Here is a 19738-nt window from a genome sequence, read left to right as displayed (position 1 = left end):
CAGCTAACATTTTCCGAGCACTGTGTGTTAGGTACTGACTGTGTGTTAGGCACCACGCCAGGACTCTCCTCAATCTCCTCATCACACCCTCGGGCATTTTTTGTTATGAACATTCCCAGTTTCCAGATGGGGCATGTGAGGTTGAACTTAACTAGCCTGGGTTCATGCACCTGATCAGTGTTGAGTGTCACTCTGTGGGTCATCATCTTCATCAATGTATTATCATCAGCATTCTGACCTACTTCAGAGGACAACATTTGATCAGGCTATGTGATAACATAATTATCAGATATAATTGATAAGGGGAGTGGAGGTACCTAAAACATTTTTGTAACCCGTTTGCTTGGTCCCTGTTTCTTTTCCCATTTGAATATGTTTCTCTCTCTCTCTCTCTCTCTCTCTCTCTCTCTCTCTCTCTCTCTCTCTCTCTGTGTGTGTGTGTGTGTGTGTGTGTGTGTGTGTGTGATATTGGGGATAGAATTCAAGGTCTTGGTCACACTAAGCAAGCATGACATGGAGCTATGCCCCAGAACCAATGGGTAATAAGAGTTCTGAGACAGAGGCAACCCCGAGGAAGAAAGAGACGCATGATAGGTTGACAGCCAGTGTGATAATCAATGACCGAGCACCTGTTTTAACCTCTAGGGGGGAAACTGATAATAGCAAGCTGCAACCCTCCTGTGTTTAGTACATTCGATGTATCATTTGCGTGGGGATTACAATCTGAATCTTAGGCACCCCGTTTCCAACACAGCAGCAGGCATCATGTCACCGAGTGTCTGCCCCTGCTGCATAATCTCTGGATCAGCCAGTTCATAGGCAGGGGATCTTTATACCATGTCTGTTCCAAACATGCTCCCACGTCCGCCTCCACATCAGGAAGCAGCCTCAGTTCTCTGTTGTTCAGTGAGGGTGTGACAATGCATGCACTTTGGTGTAAGTGTATCTGTATATTGAGGAAGATGCCGGAAACAGGGGTGGATTGGGAGGGGAGGGTGAGGACCTTTATTGTGCAACAAGCTGAAGGCACCAAGGAGGCTGCATTTGTTGTGAGTTAAAAGGTTTATACAAAGATTTTGTGAGTAATGTCTAAGATTTTAATAGGGTAATTAATCTTTCTAAGTGTTAGTGCCAGATTTGGGGATCAGCTATTATCCCTGGCTGCAGAGAAGCCCTTTGTGTGTTGCTATGAACAGGGCTCAGAGAAGAGAATACTCAGGTTGCTAAACAAAGATGCGGCCCCAGCTAGGTTGTTCAGGGTTCTAAATGCATTTTCTGTGCCTTTATAAGAAAGAAGCCCCATTCCAAGGGGCTCTCATTGCCTTTAATAGCCACTGAGTCGAAGAATATAAAGAATATAAATATACAAACATTTTGGGCTTTTTGTACCTTAGTGACACTTGTTATTATTTTTAAAATAATACCAAGCATATCCATTTGAAGCTGTATTTTAAGCTGGAAAACATAATTTAATAGGCTCACGGGAATAAGAGTAAAAGGTTCACCTCTGATTCCATCCAAAGTTGGACTGGTTTCTTCTTCCTTAATCTAAGTTTAGTGAAAATGGCCAAACCACCCAGCAAGGCACTGGAAATTGAATGAGACTTGGCCAGAGCCTATTGAAATAGTGATTAGAAATAGATAGCTTATTTTGTTCACACATATATACACATATATACACATGCACACTATATTACATATAATATCTACACATGCATACTATTATATATACATATAGACACACATATGCACATATATAGATACATAGGAAAAAATCTTGAAAACCCTGTAAAAACCCTTATGAATGACACCCTGTAAAAACCCTTATGAAAGACACACCCTGCAAAAACCTTTATGAATGGCACTGTTGAGGCCCAAGGAATGAATAGCTTTGCTCTGGTTTTACTTGCTTAAGGTGTTCCTTGGCTCTAAGAATTTTTCTATCTTTTAATTTCATTTCATTTCATTTCATTTTTAAAGTCATGTTTATTAATTAAAAACTAAAATATAATTGCGTTACTCCCTCTACTTCCCTGGTCTTCTTCCAACTCCCTGTATGTACCCACTTTATCCTTTTTCAAATTCACAATCTCTTTTTCTTTAACTGTTATTGTTACACATGTGAATAAATGTATAAATATACAATTACAGCATTTAGTGTTGCTTGTATGTATATGATTTCGGGGCTGGCCATTTGGTCTCGGATAACCAGTTAAAAGGCTCATCCCTGAAACGATTAATCCCCCCTCTCTCAGCAGCCATTAGTTGTCTCCAGATCTTTGCCCGGGGTGGGTCCCATGAGATTCCCCTTCATAATGGCATGCCTATTGATGATGCAAGTGTTCAGATCCTGTGGGTGCAGCTTCCCTGTCATTTCTAGAATACACGATCTCACATTAGCCTTCCCTGGTCCTTTGAGTTGAGTTGGAGATTAGTCTATTTGTTCTAGGCAAACCAACATTTGTTCATTGTCTATTGACCAGCTATGATTTTCTGTGATGGTCTCCATCTGCTCCAAAGAGAAGCTTCTTTGATGAGGGATGAGAGCTACCCTTATCTGTTGGTATGAGGATGGGAATTTAGATTGCACTCGGGAATTACGCTGGTTTAATCAAGTGGTGGTTGAAGGTTCTCTAAGCTCCCTGACCTTACTAGTCCTGGGTTGTTAGCTAGATTCTCAATAACAGGAATGATTTCCTTTCTGTTGAATTGTTGTATGTCAAATTATACAGATGTTGGTTCTGCCAAGATTTTTATTTTTAAAATTCTGTGTATATGTGTGTCTGTGTGTGGTTATGTACACATGAGTAGAGACGTTGGCAGAGTTCAGAAGAGTCTTGGATTCTCTAAAACTGGAGTTACAATGGGTGGTTGTGAGTCACTACATATGGGTGCTGGGAATGAAACTCAGGTTCTCTGCAAGAGCAATATGAGCTCTTAACTCTGAACCATCTCTCTATCCTCTTATTTTTATTTTTTGAGAAAAGATCTCACATAACCCAGGCTGGTCTTGAACCAGATATATAGCAAGGATGTCCGCTAACTCCTGAGACCTCCAAGTGCTGGGGTTATGGGTGTGTGCCACCATGGATGGCTGGTTAATTATTAAGATATTAATAATTCATAGGCATGGCTAAAAGTCAGAGTATGTAAGGGGCAAGCATCCTTAAATGTAAATATTAAAGTGAATTGAAAGAACTTTTTTTAGTAAAAAATTTTTGTGTTATTTTCTTGCATTAAAAAAGAGATCTTAGCCAGACAGTGGTGGCTCATGCCTTTAATCCCAGCACTTGGGAGGCAGAGGCAGGAAGATCTCTGTGAGTTTGAGTCCTGCCTGGTCTACAGAATGAGTTCCAGGACAGGCTCCAAAGCTACACAGAGAAACCCTGTATCAACCCCCCCAAAAAAAAACCCCAAAACCAAACAAACAAAAAAAGAGATCTGAAGCTGGACAGTGGTGCACACCTTTAATCCCAGCACTTGGGAGGCAGAGGGAGGCAGATCTCTGAGTTTGAGGCCAGCCTGGTCTACAGATCAAGTTCCAGGACAGCCAGGGCTACAGAGAGAAATCCTATCTTGAAAAACAAAAACAAAAAAAACCAAACAAACGAAAAAGGATTGTGAGAATATACTTCTAATTTAATTTGGAAACTTCCCTTGTTCTTGATTTTAAGCCCATTGTCCTTGGCCAAATCGATCTACTTAGAAATATTTACTTACTTAATTGTTTTTAATCTCGGAGGCTGCCCATCAGGTAAAATTTGGGGAGCATTCTCCACATAGGGCTTTAAATGTTGACCCACTCTCTTACAGATTTATTCATCACTGATTCTGTTCATGGCTTTGGTTCCTGGCAAGTGGCAGAGAGCTTTGCACACGTGTGTTAAACATATATGCTCAAGGATCAGTGGAGTGGATACTGCTCCTGTATCCAAACTCACAATTAGAGGTGATCAAGTGTGGAGTCTGGTACCACTAACAAGAAGCATCGGTTCCTTTTTGGTGAGGTAGCCTAGAGGCCAGAACTCTTCGTGTCTCCTCTCAGCCCAGTTCCTCTTTCTCCCAGCTCCCTCTCTCCCTTCCCTCCTTCTGGCAATCCCTCCCATAACCCCCCTTCCTTCTTGCCTTTTCTACTTCTCTAATTCCTTTCCCTCTTGACTCTTTTCTTGCTTATATTTTCAGTATGTATCTTATATAGTTTGTATATAATTACTACACAATTATATATTTATAAATAAAGATAGCAAAAAGGTCTGATTCTTGAAACAAGGGATGTAATTCTAGTGCTACGTGGGTGACTACCTTTAAATATACACAACTAGCTAAGGTGTTGTGAGGAATAATTTATAAACTACTAAATTACCACTTAGTAATTTCATGAAGAGAAATAACAATTTTATTTTTCTACCTGTGCATGTCATCATATATTCACTTAGAGGCACATGTGACTGTTTATTCTCAAATCTATGCTCCTACTTGAGAAAGGGCATTGGAGACTCTTTAGTTTGTCAATTTACAAATGATGAGATGGAAGCCCCAGGAAATTAGACTGTGTTCTTAGGGCTGCCAAAGTCCATTCATCAGAGCAGTACACAGAGCCTTCTAAAGCTCCCTTTCCCTTCACAGGCTTATGCACTGGCTTTCCTTGCCCTTGTGCTACCTGGTTTTGAAAATTAAAAGCTTGTAGGAACATACAATAATGTAAGTGCTGTGATCACCAATGAGCAAATCTTCTGTTTGGTAGTGATGGTCATTTTGTCATATTGGTCCTATTCCTCCACATTTTCCTTGCTTCATGTAAAGATACATAGATGCACACATTTATATATGCCCATATTTATTTCTTAAAGCTTCTTTTCAATTTTCTCTAAATTATTTGAAAAGAAGTTGTGGACACAACCCTTTAAATAGCTCAGGACACACCTTCTAATAATCTAGGTATTCTTCTATGTTAAGTATAGTAAATCACCTCAGGCAAGAACTTTAGTGTCAAGTCAATATTATAATAGTGTCAAGCTTTTTAATTTTATTTGTCAAGTTCTTCGGCGGGCTGAGTGAGGGTCACACTCTGCATTTGTTTGGCATGTCTATTTAGTTTATTTAATCTAGAATAACTCTCCCACCAGATTTTTAAGGCCTTTTATTACATGGTCATTTTGGAAGAATCAAACACAATTGTCTTGTTGAATTTGATTTGTCTGATGTTTCTCTGCATGAAGACTCAATCATGTTTAAAGATAAGACAACCATATTGGCAATTCTGTTCTAGTTTCACATCTGTTGCAGTGATAAATACCCATATGTAACAACAGTTTAAGAAAAAGAAGCCATAGATTTGAATGAGGGCAAGTGAGTGGGTACATGGGAAGGATTGGAGGGAGGAAAAGGAAGGGGTAATTATATTATAATCTCTCTCTCTATGTAATTCTCAATATATAGGAAATGATGCAGTCATATTATAATCTATCTATCTATATATACATATATATATATTACATACATATGTAACATAGGGGATGAAAGGTTTTATTAGCTTATACATCCAAGTTTCAGTCTACTATATCTGGGAAGTCAAGACAGCAACTCAAGCAGCTCGTCCCATTACATTCACAGTCAAGAGTAAAGAGAGAATACAAACATTCTTGCTTGTATGACACCAACAGGCATATATTATTAAATTGGCCCATTAGTAATAGCAAGACTAACATCTACAGACCTTTCTAATGAGCCTCTGTGAATGAATACATGGAAAGAGCATGAAAAACAGAAAAAATCATTTTATGCATTTGAGATATGTACGTATGTGTATCTATCTATCTGTCTGTCTATCTATCTATCTATCTATCTATCTATCTATCTATTTATTTGAAAAAGCTTTACTAATCTGAAAGACAAAACGTTACAGAAAACAGCAGTAATAAGTTAGAACACTAGTGCATCAAAAACATCAACTGTTGTCAAACTAAATGTTTCCATATGGGTTATTAGAATGAAGGACAGAAAGAAATCTGTGACCAGACTCTTATTTCAGCAGGGTGTTTACTAGAAACTTCTGTAATATTCCTGTAGGAAAGCTGGGGAAGTTTGAGCTGGGTGATAATCCTGTTAGGCAGATTAAGAACTGGTTAAACAGCTCACACAATGGGGTGCTGATTGATGGGAGTTCCAGTTGTGTTCAACAGGGCTCCAGTGTAAGCTAGGGCTTAATGAACTCTTTTCTAATTACTGGGATAAAGAGATCAAAGCCTTCTTATCAAATGTGTCCAAATTCGAAACTGGGAGCCTTAATAGATATGGTGGATGAGGGAATCCTGTTCTAAAATATCTCAGTTGATGGAAATCAGCTGAGTATAGACACACATGCAAAGTATAATGAATTTGATGAGCTATAAATAGAAACCTTTATACAGGCAAAATAACTCTGCATTATCTGAGATATCCAAGCAAGGAAGAGTATGATGGGTTCTTTAGAGAAACACAGAAGCCACAGAACACACACACACACACACACACACACACACACACACACACACACACACACACACACACACACATTTCTTTATGCTATTTTAGGGGCTGAAATTAGACAGTCTGGAAATTCTGGCAGGAATCAGTGTTGCAGTCTTGAGTCTCAAGGTTCTCTGGAGGCATGATCCCTTTCTCTTCTGAGGATGTCAGTCTTAGAGTGCTTAACTGTCTGAATATGGTTCACTCACAAAATGGAGGATAATTTGCATCACTCAAAGTCTATCCTCTATAAGATCTAGGATAGCATTTGGCTAAATAGTTGGGGGCTCTAGCGCCAAGGTGACACATAATATCACCCATCCCAATGTTCTTCAAGAACAGCACACTCCAGTGATAGATTTAAATCCAGATTATTAATGGTTAGCATTTACTATTTGCTCAAATCAGACTGTGTGTTTTGGGTTCTGTTTTGGCAGCACAGTTAATGAAGACTAAGAAGTGAATTAACTGGGATGGTGAACATCTTAGAATACACAGCACATGAATAGCTGGAGAAACTATACTGCTTCTTAGAAAGGGGATACACACACACACACACACACACACACACACACACACACACACACACACATTTCTACTAGTTAGACCTCTTTCAAGAACATTCATTATTTATTTATTTATTTAATTTATTGAGACAGATTTACACAGACCTTGTTGGCCTGGAGCTCTGTGTAGATCAACCTGGTCTCAAGCTCGAGGTCATCTTCCTACTGCAGCCTCCCAAGTACTAGGGTTATAGTTGTGTGGCACCTCACCCAGGTGGTCAGTGGAAAAGACTCATGCAGGAGTAGACTAAGGATGAGGCTCAAATGATAGCCAGTTTGAAATCATGCCATGGGATCCTTCTTCTATTCTTTCTTTTATTTGTTTTCATTTTCAGAAAAAAAAAACAAAACCAACCAAGCAAAAAAAAAATCTCTTTGAGGTGGCATTTGAAACTTTGAACTTGTAACATTGTAAAACTAATAGTTCACAGCAGGAAAATAAATTCTCATTCTTAAGGATTCTATGAAAATATTGAAGTTATCAGACTCACAGTGTCATTCATGATGTCCAAGTGGCACTGATTCCCAGGATGCAAGGATCATCCAAGACACAAATCAAGAAGACATAGAACATTACAAATTGGACAAAAGCCCATTATTGTCTCAGTCAATGTAGACAAATATTTGACAAAACCCAACATCCGTTATGGTAAATATCTGTCATTAAATTTGTTGCAGAACATGTATGTCCCAACAAAATTATGTACCACAAGTTCACAGCTAATGTGGTAGTCAGTAGTGAAAAACCCAAGATGAAGAATAAGCCAAAAATGCTCAGGTTCCCAGCTGTGTTTGTCATAAAACCAGAGATCAGGAACAGAACGCTATGGCAAGTAAAAGGTTGTTTTGTGTTTCCTGTAGCATTTCCTTATACTAACAATGAGGTGGCCGAAAAAGAAGTTAAGAAAAGCAATGCCATGTACAATAGTATGAAAATAGTAGAAATACAATTGTATGTCCATGAATAAATTTAAACAAGAATATGAAACATAAATTCAACCAGGAACACAAAATAAAATCATGAAAACCCTGTAAAACAGTGATTTCAAATCAAACGAGGCAAAAAATGAGAAGCTATGCCACATTCATGAATTAAAAGAATTAATATTGTCAAAACATTCATTTTCCTCAAGACTATCTACAGAGTCAATGCAATCTCTATCAAAATCCCAATGATTTTTTTCATAGATTAGAAGAAACTTTAAATTCATATGTGATCACAGAAGTCCATAAGTAGATAAAACAATTTTGAACAAAAAAGTAAAAAAATTTTTTTTTGAGAATTGATTCCAAAGTTATGATAGTAGAAAGCACTTGATACTGGCACAAATGTGGAAATATGGACCAACAGAATAGAAGAGAATGTCCCCAAATAAATCCTCTCATCTATAGTTGACTTATTGTCAACAAAAGCACCAGGAATATATATAGGAAAAATAGTTTCTTTAATAACTGGTCCTAGGAAACTGAATACTCACATGCAAAAAGATAAAATTAGACCCTTACTTCCCATATGTAAGAGAATCAGCTAAAAGTTGATTGAAGAGTTAAATGAAAAACTGAAGCTGCAAAACTACTAGAAGAAAACACAAGAAGAAAGCTTCCTGGCGTTGGTCTGGTCAAAGATTTAGAATGATTTCTAAGGTACAGGCAGCAGAAGCAAATACACAGATAAGATCAAAGCCAACTAAAAAGCAGAAGAGCCACAGAAACAATGCTCAGGGTAAACAGACCACCCACAAAGCAAGAGAAAATAGGTGCCAGCAAGCTGTGTTGTGGTAATAGGTGGCATACAAAACACACAAGAAAAACTCAACAGCAAGAAAAAAACCTGTTTTAAAAAGGGCAAAAGTCTTGAATAGACACTATTTAAAAATGTTTTAGTGTGTGTGTGTGTGTGTGTGTGTGTGTGTGTGTGCATGTTTGTTCTATTGTGTGTGCACATATGTGTGTGTACATGTTTGCATGTGTGTGTGCATGTCTGTGGTGTGTGTGTGTGTTTGTGTGCTTCCATGTGTGTGCATGTGTATGTGGAGGCCAGATCACACTCAGATGTCATCCTCAGGAATGGCTACTGTCTTAGTTACATTTCTATTGCTGTGATCAAGCACCCTGACAAGAGCAACCTCAGCAAGAAAGTTTGGCTTATTCTGGTTTACAGTTTCACAGTTTTACAATCCATCACGGTGGGGAAGATCTGGCAGAAGGAGTGTGGCCTGGCTCATCACATTGCATCGGAAGTCAGGAGGCAGAGGGAACAGGAAGTGGAACCAGGTTATAGAACCTTGAATGAGAATGACTTCCAGAGCTCATACATTTGAATATTAGGCCCCAGTTGGTGGAACTGTTTGGGAAGGATGTGGAGGTGTGGACTTGTTGCAATAGGTGTGTCGGTGGCTTTGAGTTTTTTTCCTCTGTTTTTTTTTTTTTTTTTTTTTTTTTTTTTTTTTTTTTTTTTTTTGAGACAGGGTTTCTCTTTGTAGTTTTGGAGCCTTTCCTAGAACTCACTCTGTAGCCCAGGCTGGCCTTGAACTCATAGAGATCCACCTGCCTCTGCCTCCCTAGTGCTGGGATTAAAGGTGTGTGCCACCACCACCTGGCGGCTTTGAGGTTTCAAAAGACCCACGCCATTCTCAATGCTCTTCTCTCTGCCTCTTACTCATGGATCAAGATGTGAGCTTTCAAATGTTCCTGTTGCTATGACTTTGCTCTGTCATCATAGACTCTAACCCTCTGCAACTGTGAGTCCAGATTAAATGTTTTCATTTGTAAGGTGCCTCAGTTATGTGTCTTATCACACCTTATGTCCTGCCCCCAAGTGATGTACCTACTCCATCAAGGCTGTACCAAAGTGTCCACATTTTCCCTAAGAATATTAGCTGGGTTCAAAGTCATGAGCCTAGGGGGAATATGCACACACACACACACACACACACACACACACACACACACACACACACGCACACACACATAGAGAACGTTTTTCTGATATGTTTTGGATATTGGCTTATTAACAGATATGTATCTTGCTTCAAATCATAACAGCTATCCACCTCTTTTAAGACAGAGTCTCTTAGTGACTAGCAACTACAATAGGTTGTCTGGCTAGCAAGCTCAAGGATCCTCTTGTCTCTGTCTCTCAGTGCTGGGATTAAAAGTGTGTGTCATATACTGTTTTAATTGTTTTATTAGATGGTATTCACTGTACAAAGCAATGGGTTACATCATAAATTTTGTTGCATTTATATCATATACAGTGGTCATATTCACCTCTTCCCATTATTCTTTCCTGTCCCCAATTGTCTTTCTTCCCTTTTTCAAATTGACATTACTCCAGAGAGGACATGAAAGTAGCAAATAGCTTTATGAAAAAAAGCTTAACAATCACAAATCATCAGGGAAATAAAAATTAAGGCACAATAAGATATGTACTGTTACGATAGCTTTTACCGAAAAACAAACAGAAAAACCAACAACTAACAAGTGTTGGCAAAGATGTGGAGAAAGGTTCTCTTGTATACTGTTGGTGTGAATATGAATTAAAGTAGCCATTATGGAAAACAGTACAGCAGTTCCTTCAAAAATTTTAAAAGAGAACTACAATGTGATTCAGTAATTTCACTTCCAGTTATATTTCCAAAAGAAATGAAATTAATATGTTGGAGAGATCTGTACTCCAATGTTTATTACAGCATGGTTCAGAACATCAAAGACAAGGTGTCTATCAGTGGGTCAGTGAATGAGTGGAAAGAGAAAACTCAGAGTACATACACAATAGGATATCATTCAGTCTTAAAAAGAAGAAACTTCTACCATTTCCAACACTGGAGAGTATTAGGTTAAATTAAAATAAGAAAGACAAATGACACACTTCTATGTGGATAACATTGACCTCAGAAGCAGAATAGAATGGTAACCAGGAACTGGGGGGTGAGGCAGGAATGGGGAAATATTACTCAAAGGTTCCAGAGTTTCAGGAAGACAAGAAGAACAAGTTCTAGAGATTGCATTGCGCAGGACAGGGAGCTACAGTTAATACATTGTAGACTTGAAAACCTTTAAGAGATTTTAGATGTTATCACAAAATCAAAATAAACGTGTAGTTTGTTGGAATCATTCCATTGTATTGTACCTGGTAAATACATCATAAATACAATTTATATTTATAAATTAAAAAATATCAGAAGCATCTTTTATTGATTTGGCTTGGAGCAAATGTACTGTTGGAAACTAAGTATTGGGACAGGGAACTGGTATTTCTTGTCAGGTCTTATCCATATGTTCATTCAAGATGCCTGAATACCAATGCTGATAGCACTCATATGGGATAAGAGCAAGGAAGGTATAGTACCATGGGAAACTTAGATCAGAAGCAGAGAGATGGATAGCTCTGGCTAGAACAACACAACATGGTTCACTACAGTGGACTTGAATGGTATTTTTCAGACGTTTGTAGGATGGTGATGTTTGAGAAAGAAAATTTTTCTGTGTACATCCAAAAGGAAATGTCTTAGTTATTTTTCCATTGCTGTGATAAGACACCATGACCAAGGCAACTTACAGGAGAAATAGTTTATTAGAGGATTACAATTTCAGAGGGTGAGTACATGACCATCATGGTGGGTAACATGATAGCAGGCAGGTAGGCAGGCATGGCACTAGAGCAGTAGATGATCTGTAGGCAGGAGGCAGGGAGGAGAGAGAGAGAGAGAGAGAGAGAGAGAGAGAGAGAGAGAGAGAGAGAGAGAGAGAGAAAGAGAGAAAGAGAGAGAGGGAGGTGAGAGAGTGCAAGCTAAGTAGGGATGGTGTGTTGAAACTCAAAGCCCATCCCTAGTGACATACTTCCTCCAACAAGGCCATGTCTTCTAATCCTTCCCAAACAGTTCTACCAACTGGAGACCAAACATTCAAATATATGAGCTTATGGGGGCCATTTTCATCCAAACCACCACAGGAAAAACACACATCCATGTGTAGAAATGAAAGGAGAAACAGATTTTTGCTTTTGTGTATGGAGCTGTTTCCTCATAGAGCATTTGTATGTGGTGTTATTTAAATACTCTGCCCCGAGTATTTAAGAAGAAAATGAGTCTGTGGACAAAAGGCTCAGCTGGTAAAATGCTCTCTGTATATGCATGTGGACCTGATTCTGGATTCTTAAGCAACATTGTTTATTAAAAAAAAAAGGTGTGTGTGCGTGCGTGCATACATGCGTGCATGCATGCGTGTGTGTGTGTAGTCTTAGCTTTGAGGAGGTGAAAACAGTAGGTTTCTGGAGATTTGCTGGCCCATGAATCTCACTGAATCAGTGAGTTTCAGGTTCAGTGAGAGACCCTGCCTTAAACAGTGAGGTGAAAAGTGATAAAGGAAGACATTGAGTCTTGATTTCTGCACACACAGGCATCTATTCATACACCACACAAACAGATGGCTATTAGAACGGTGAGTTCCATCTTGCATTTAAGAATTATCTTAATACATTAGGCAATCTTTTGTTTTTTTATGACTTCATTATTCTCTCCTCTCTATACCTGCATACCACTGTGCACAATTTTGAGGTTATTAAGTCACCTAAGAGGGAAATGCAGTCCATCCAGTTGGCTGTTTTGAAATTGTTTCTTCTGTGTTTGCTGAATCAACTCCACATTTCCAGTTCTTATTAATACAGCTTTACCTAAGATATAAAGTAGTTTCATGTGTGGCATGGACGATTTAACGCTGATTTGGGGGAAGGGTGGAGACATATGGACAGAGTGCACTTTATCGCTGTGTGCACATTACTTATACAAATGGAGAGAATATTCAATTCCTACTTTATACTTCAGTTCTAGTACCAAACAGTGAGAGAACGGAGACTATAAGGAAGACATAACACTAAAGGGAAACCCTCAAAGATAATTCCATCATCCATAACACTAGGCATTTCCTGGCATTATGACTAATAAAACTCAGCTAAAAACACTTTCTAAATATTTTTTATGTGCAAAAAAATTGAAAAATTGTAATAAAATAATGGCTGTTATTTCAAACTATGGCTGTAAAATGCCCCAGGGACAGAAGTGCCTAATTATGAAATAAAAATAACTTTTGTGTCCCTCAGGCAGTGTTTTCAAACTATTGCTCTCGCTAATATTGTCAATGCAATCAGTTCATTTCCACAGAAGAAATGAAAAGTATTCGGGTATTCACTCAGTGCGTAGGACAGGGCTGTGTCTTGAATTAAGACCAGAATGGAGTATTAAAATGTTAATGTAAAATGAGTCTACCAGAATTGTGGATGAGAGAAACACTCCTATCAGTAATTGGTATTGTCTGACAAAACTGTTCCTGGGGAGATGCAACACACACACACACACACACACACACACACACACACACACACACACACACACATACACATACACACACACACAAACTCACCCCACATAGGGAGCCCACAATAGATCAAAGTATGGATACCACCAAAGTTGAACTTGGTGAACCATGAGTTTCATTGGGGTTACTTACAGAAATACAGGCAAGGGATTACTTATAGGAGAAGAAAGGACTCAAAGACAGCTGCATCGCCAAACCCTACTGCAGCATGGTGACAGATTACAAAGCTGGGAACATGGAACACAATCATAGCCTTCAGACAGCTCAAAAGGTTGGAGAGAGTCCCTTTCAAATGACTTAGTTCTAAACTTCTAGGCAGCTTTGCAGGTTTTTTGCTTCTTTTGGGCAGCTGGTCTGGTCTCAGCTTCTTTTCAGAGTCTTCTTTGCAGTTTTTATTGTTTACTCTGGGAGGGAGGAGCCTAATGAATCTGCTCAGTTTCAGGGACTTCCTTAAGCTATTTTGAGTTGTTTACCTTCCTGTTTAAGTAGCTTCCCTGCAGGATGGAATGCTTCAATCTTGGAAGAAATTGTTACATAAAAACTGGCTAGTAGTTTCCTTGAACTATGTGTTTTTGTTTTCTGGCAGGTGAGTGAAGAATTATGAATTCAAGAAAGGGCTGGATGACTTTTAGTGGAAGTTTTTTCTATCAAGGTAAGCTCTATGCCATTTTTCTGCTTGACCAGTCTCATGCCATGTAAACAATGTCTTTGCCTGTTCAGAAATACAAAGGGTTGAAAAATATCTAATAGGTGAAGGAATGTGGCGTGTGTACGTGTGTGGTATCAAGTGGTTTTTTGATGTTTTTTCCCGAGATATTTAATCCTATAGGGAAATTATTCTAGAATTCTTTTTTTTTAAAGATTTATTTATTTATTATGTATACAGAAGAGGGTGCCAGATCTCATTACAGGTGGTTGTGAGCCACCACGTGGGTGCTGGGAATTGAACTCAGGACCTCTGGAAGAACAGTCGGTGCTCTTAACCTCTAAGCCATCTCTCCAGCCCCTATTCTAGAATTCTAAAGATCATTATGAAGGCAAATATTTTACATATTGCCATGTGGAATTTATTACACCTGGAGTCTTTTAAATGACATTTATATCTAATTATTTTAAAATTAATGATAATTTTTTTATGAGTGGTAAATTTATTTTTAATTTAATTTTTTTAAATATCATTAAATTATCATTAATTTTAAAATACTGTATTATTCTTTCTACTTGAAAGGCAAGCAGTGCAGTTCACCATTGGAGAGTGAACTAAGTGCACCTGGCATCTAGACTTAACACTACCTTTGGGTTCGAAGGCTGTACTTTCTATGTGGTTTCCATCAGTTGACTATGTAGTTATGTCAATGTGTTCTTAGAAGGTCAGTCAGAGATCTGGAAGGAAATCAGATAATTTGAGCAAAGAACAATTTATAATAATGTATTCAAGGAACCACAAGGAACTATCCAGAATGACTGAGGGAATTCCAAGTTCTGGAGCTTGAGTGGCAGGTGGTTGTGAGCTGCATGTGGGTGCTGGCACCTGGACTTAGGTCCTCTGTGAGAGCAGCATGTGCTCTTAGCCACCTAAACATCTCTCCAGCTCTAAAGAGTATTCTCTTAGAGCACAAACTGGTCGTGATATTTCTTTTTAAAGGACACAAAGTTGGACTGGTGATGAAAACAGAATGGACCTGGGAATGCTGGGGGAGGGGTGTCAATGTGATCAAAACAAGCTGTGTGACACTCTCATAGGGAATCCTGTTGAAGAGAGGGAAGAGGAATTGTAGGAGTCAGAAAGGTCAAGGTCATGACAGGGGAACCCAAGCTCCTGGGAGCTCACTGACTCTGGACTGACAGCTAGGGAGCCTGCATGAGACCAACCTAGGCCCTCTGCATGTGTGTTTTAGTTGTGTGGCTTGGTCTGGTTGTGGGGCTCCTAGCAGTGGGATCAGGACCTGTCCCTGGTGATTGAGTTGGCTTTTGGGAACCTGTCCCCCACGCTGGGTTGCTTTGCCCAGCCTTGATGCAGCGGGAGGAGCTTGGTCCTGCCTCGGTTTGATGTGCCAGGCTTTGTTGACTCCCTATCTGAAGAGAGATGGAGGAAGAGTGGATGGGGGGTGTAGGTGGGAGGTGAGGGGAGGGAACAGGAGGAGAGGAAGGAGGGAAAACTGTGGTCAGTATGTAAAAATGAAAAAATACCAGACAGAGCAGCTTATGAGAGGAAATCCTAGGGCTGGAGAGATGCCTCAGTGATTAAGAGCATGGGCTGCTCTTGCAGAGGACCCAGGTTCAATTCCCAGCAGCAATATGACAGCTCACAATTGTCTGTAACTCCAGTTCCAGGGAATCTGACAACTTCTGGCCTCTATGGGCAGTGCACACACGTGATGCACAGACATACACATAGTAAGATATTCATGCACATAGAAGTAAAATATATCCTTTTTTAAAAGAGAGGAAATATTTATTTTGTCTCATGGTTTCAGGTAGGGGAGGCATGGTGGCAGGAGCATGGGATGCCTGGTCACATTGCAGCAGGCAGCAGGCAGAGACAAGAATCAAAGGTGGGTATAACAACCTTCAAGGCTGTCTTCCAAAGATCCACCTCTGTGAGCCAGACTCCACATCCCAAAGATTCCGCACACTCGCAAAGCAGCACCACTAGCCAGGACCAAGTGTGCAAACACACCATTGTGGAGGACATTTCCGACTCAAAGGCCAGGACACACGCTGTGTTCACTCTGGTTTTCACCCACATCATCTTTCCTTCTTGCTTGCCTACTTTTTCTTGTTTTCTGTTTGTTTTTTTGAGACAGGGTCTGACTAGGTAGCCCAGCCCCCTTGAGTGCTGGCATTCCAAACAAGGCTACCACAGGCAGCTCTCATTTAATTTCAATCTTAAACCCAGGGGAAATTGTTTTGATTCACTCTATGGCTTCAAGAGACTCACAGCTGATTCCCTGTAACACACAAATGTTTTAAAAGCCAAGAGGACTCTTTCCTATCAAAACATTCTGAGTCTTGAGTGGAGAGGAGCTACATAGTTTCCACTTGCCACCATTAATCAAAGAGTTACCAGTCTCCCCAGGCAAATTCAGGTATGACCTAGGCAGGCCCCTGTGAAGTGGGGTGTCTTTCAAAACCTGAGGTATGTCTCACAACTGACAGAACTATTTCATGCCCCTTTTGAATGGCAGGCTGGGTGCATGCAGATGGTATGGTCTTCCTGGGTAGGATGTGTTCTTGGAGACAAGAGGGCAGAACAGATTTGTAGCTCTGGCTGGGAGGAACTGTCCAAGACACAGTGGGGTTTGGACATCCAGTGAGACTTGGATGTTACTTACTTTGTGGCTGCCCTGGAGTTATGAGTTCACAGGGACTCATTTCCCAATCACTCTCCAGTTGATGAGCCATGGAGCTGTGCTCTTTGCAGCGCACATGACCGAGATAGGTCACAAAACTGAGAAAAAGCCAACTGGGTATTTCTCTTTGCCAAATAGAGACCGATAAATCCCCAAGGAAAATGGAGATCAAGTGTCCTCTTCATTTGTTTATTTCTAAGAGTTTCAGGGGAAGGAAGGTTTATTGATACCCCATAGCAAAGTTATTCTTGTAAAAGTCTTCAGTACAATGAATACCAAACTGTAGAAGAGTAGTCAGTTCATCTCAGCCAGTTAGTGTCTCCTTCTCCCAACCCAGCCTTAAAAGATAAGCAAGTCCCTGGGAAAGTGTGATTTGGGCTCAGTGTGGAATTTATTTCCTAATCTGACCAGGTGAGCTATTTCAGAAGCTCTCTCTAAGTAACATTGACTTTATGTGGGTGTTTTTGGAACATAATTCTTCCTGGTTCATCTCTCTCCCATTTATTGTGTTGGGGAAAACATGCAGAATTTGGGAGAAGTGTGTGTTTAAGCTTTTAAAATTCATGACTCCAAAAGTACGTGTTTTCAGAACCAAACCAAACCAAACCAAACCAAACCAAACCAAACCAAACAAAACTAAACATCACCCCTCCCAAAAATTGGTAAAAGTGTAGCTTCCTAGTTTTGAGATAATAAGGAGCTGACTAAAAAGGGCAGGAATAAGAAAGAAAAGAGTGAGGGAAACAGAGTATTATAGAAGAGATGTGGCTGATGCTGTGGTTGAGAAGTGAATCAGGGAGAATTCTGGGGCCTTTGTGTGTGTGGTGATAAAAATATTTACTTTTTTATTTTTTTGTGTATGTCCATGTGTCTGAGTGCATGTGTGTGCACTCTGTGCACACAATGCCTGCAAAGGCCAGAAGAATGAGTTGGATGCCCTGGAAATGGGGGCTTTGTGTTTGTCCATGCCTAAGACAATCATGTTAACATTGATAGAATGGGGATGTTTTAGGGCACACTTTCTGGAAGGTGGAGGCAAGATGCCAAGAAGAAACATGACAGAACTTTTAACATTTGCAGGTGTAAGTTTAGCACATCAGGTGTTCTGTAAAAACTCTACAACGTGTTCTAATGAACTCATTTGGAACGGATATAACTGTCTCTTGGGCTTGTGAAAATTAAATGACATAACATATAGGAAATGTTGGGAAACTTATGGTCAGTATCACGACAAAATGATCAGGAATTGAACAATTACCATGTGCTGGAGAGTCCTGGAAGATTTCTCCATATAATAATAACTCATTTAATTCTTCAATGTCTGTGTAAAGTGGGTGCTGATTGGGAGGTGGAGCAGCTTGCTAGATTCGCATTAAGGAGTGGAGTTGAGGTTCAACCCCTGTCATCAGATATCAGAATTCACTCTATCCTAGAGACTAGGTGGAAGCTGAAATGGTAACTTATACAACAGAAGTGCTTTCACACACTCTCAGTGATTGAACCATCTTAATGGTTAGCAGAACACTCAACGTCTCAGTCGGTGACACTCATGGAGGTGAGGGTGTGTAAGGGACCCTAGGAAGCCAAGGAGATGGTAATCACCAAAGAAAAACTTGGACACTTTATTATGTGAGTTTATGAAGGCACAGAGTAAACTCTTCAAAATACCCACGCAGAAGTGCTCCTAGTCATGTGATCCTTATTTTAGCTCTCTTGGTTAATTTAGTTGAAAATATTTTTTTTTTGGCACCCATTGTCATACTAAGCACCATGGGGCATTTGACAGTGATGAAGAAAAAGTCCATTGACTTAATAAGGGTGGTGTACAGTGAGAGACAGGTGAATGCAATGTAACTAAGATACAGGGATGTGAGGACCAGTGGTGGTCAACTAGCTGGATCTTAGGAGAATCAAAGGCAAAGGACAATATGGACCGTGAGTGATGAGTGATTGATGAGTGCAGACGAAACAAGAAGGTAATTGGTGTAGCAAGGGAGGACAGGCAGTGTCATGCTTGTGGGGTGGCAAATGGTTCAAGGTGGCTGAAGGATGAAGCTTACTGGAGGCGAGAACGGGACAAGCTGGAGAAAGAAGCACTGTTCAGGCCATGGGGTTCTTCCTGGGCAGGGCAAGAAGTCTGATATCTAGTTTGAAAGCATTGGAAATTGTTGATGGGACTCAACAGAGAAGGGCTGTGGTCCAGCAGTGTGCTTGAAGTACAGACAGTCATCATGTGTCATGGCTTAACTTAGGATTTTTCAAGTTTACGGTGGTACAAGATCATCCCTCTACAAGCATCATATTTTCACTTTAATGAAGATTCAACATAAAACAACAAAAAACACCCAGCAAGGTAGTTCAGTAGGTAAAAGTACTTTCTGCCGAATCTGACAGCCTGAGCTCCATCCCCAGGACCCACAGGGTGGAAGGAGAGAACGGTCTCCCCTTCTCTCTACATATGCATTGTGGGACATACATATCCTGTCAGTAAATGCAATAAGAATTTTAGATGTAAGAAACTAGATAAGATATTCAATATTTTATAATAAATTAGACTGTGTTAGGTGATCTTGCCCAAGGATAGGCTACTGTAAGTGCTTAGGCTAGGCAAATTACAATTGTTAGTGTGTATACATGAATGTTTAACTTATGATATCTTTGACTTATGATAGGCTTACCAAGGTGTGACTTCCTTTTTAATGTGTGTCTCTGTGTGTGTCCACATGTGGGTGTGGGTATGTGTATTCAGGGTGTGTGTATAGAGGTCAGAGGACAACCTCAGGTCCCAATCCTTAGCTATCATCTACCCTTTACTTGAGACGTCTCTCATTGACCTAGAACTTCACCACGCAGGTCAGGCTAGCTGGCTCATGAACTTCGAGTGATTTAGCTGTTTTTGCCTCCCATCTGACCATTGTGGACTACAGGCGTACACCT

At 39.9% G+C, this 19738-nt stretch overlaps 1 long non-coding RNA gene across 4 annotated transcripts in view; it reads left to right on the top strand.

Annotated features, from left to right (window-relative positions):
- The window catches only part of LOC128104102 (uncharacterized), a 133195-nt gene that overhangs the window by 90584 nt on the left and 22873 nt on the right, over positions 1-19738 (top strand). For all 4 annotated transcript variants that reach the window (XR_008215872.1, XR_008215876.1, XR_008215870.1 and 1 more), the window contains 2 exons: positions 14035-14100; positions 15926-16003. This is a non-coding gene — a long non-coding RNA (uncharacterized LOC128104102). The remainder of the gene's footprint in view (positions 1-14034; positions 14101-15925; positions 16004-19738) is intronic.

The sequence above is a fragment of the Peromyscus californicus genome, unplaced genomic scaffold (genome assembly GCF_007827085.1).
Source record: "Peromyscus californicus insignis strain IS unplaced genomic scaffold, ASM782708v3 Scaffold_8__1_contigs__length_139910024, whole genome shotgun sequence".
In the NCBI taxonomy this organism is placed as follows: Eukaryota; Metazoa; Chordata; class Mammalia; order Rodentia; family Cricetidae; genus Peromyscus; species Peromyscus californicus.
This window is presented reverse-complemented; position numbering and strand designations above follow the sequence as displayed.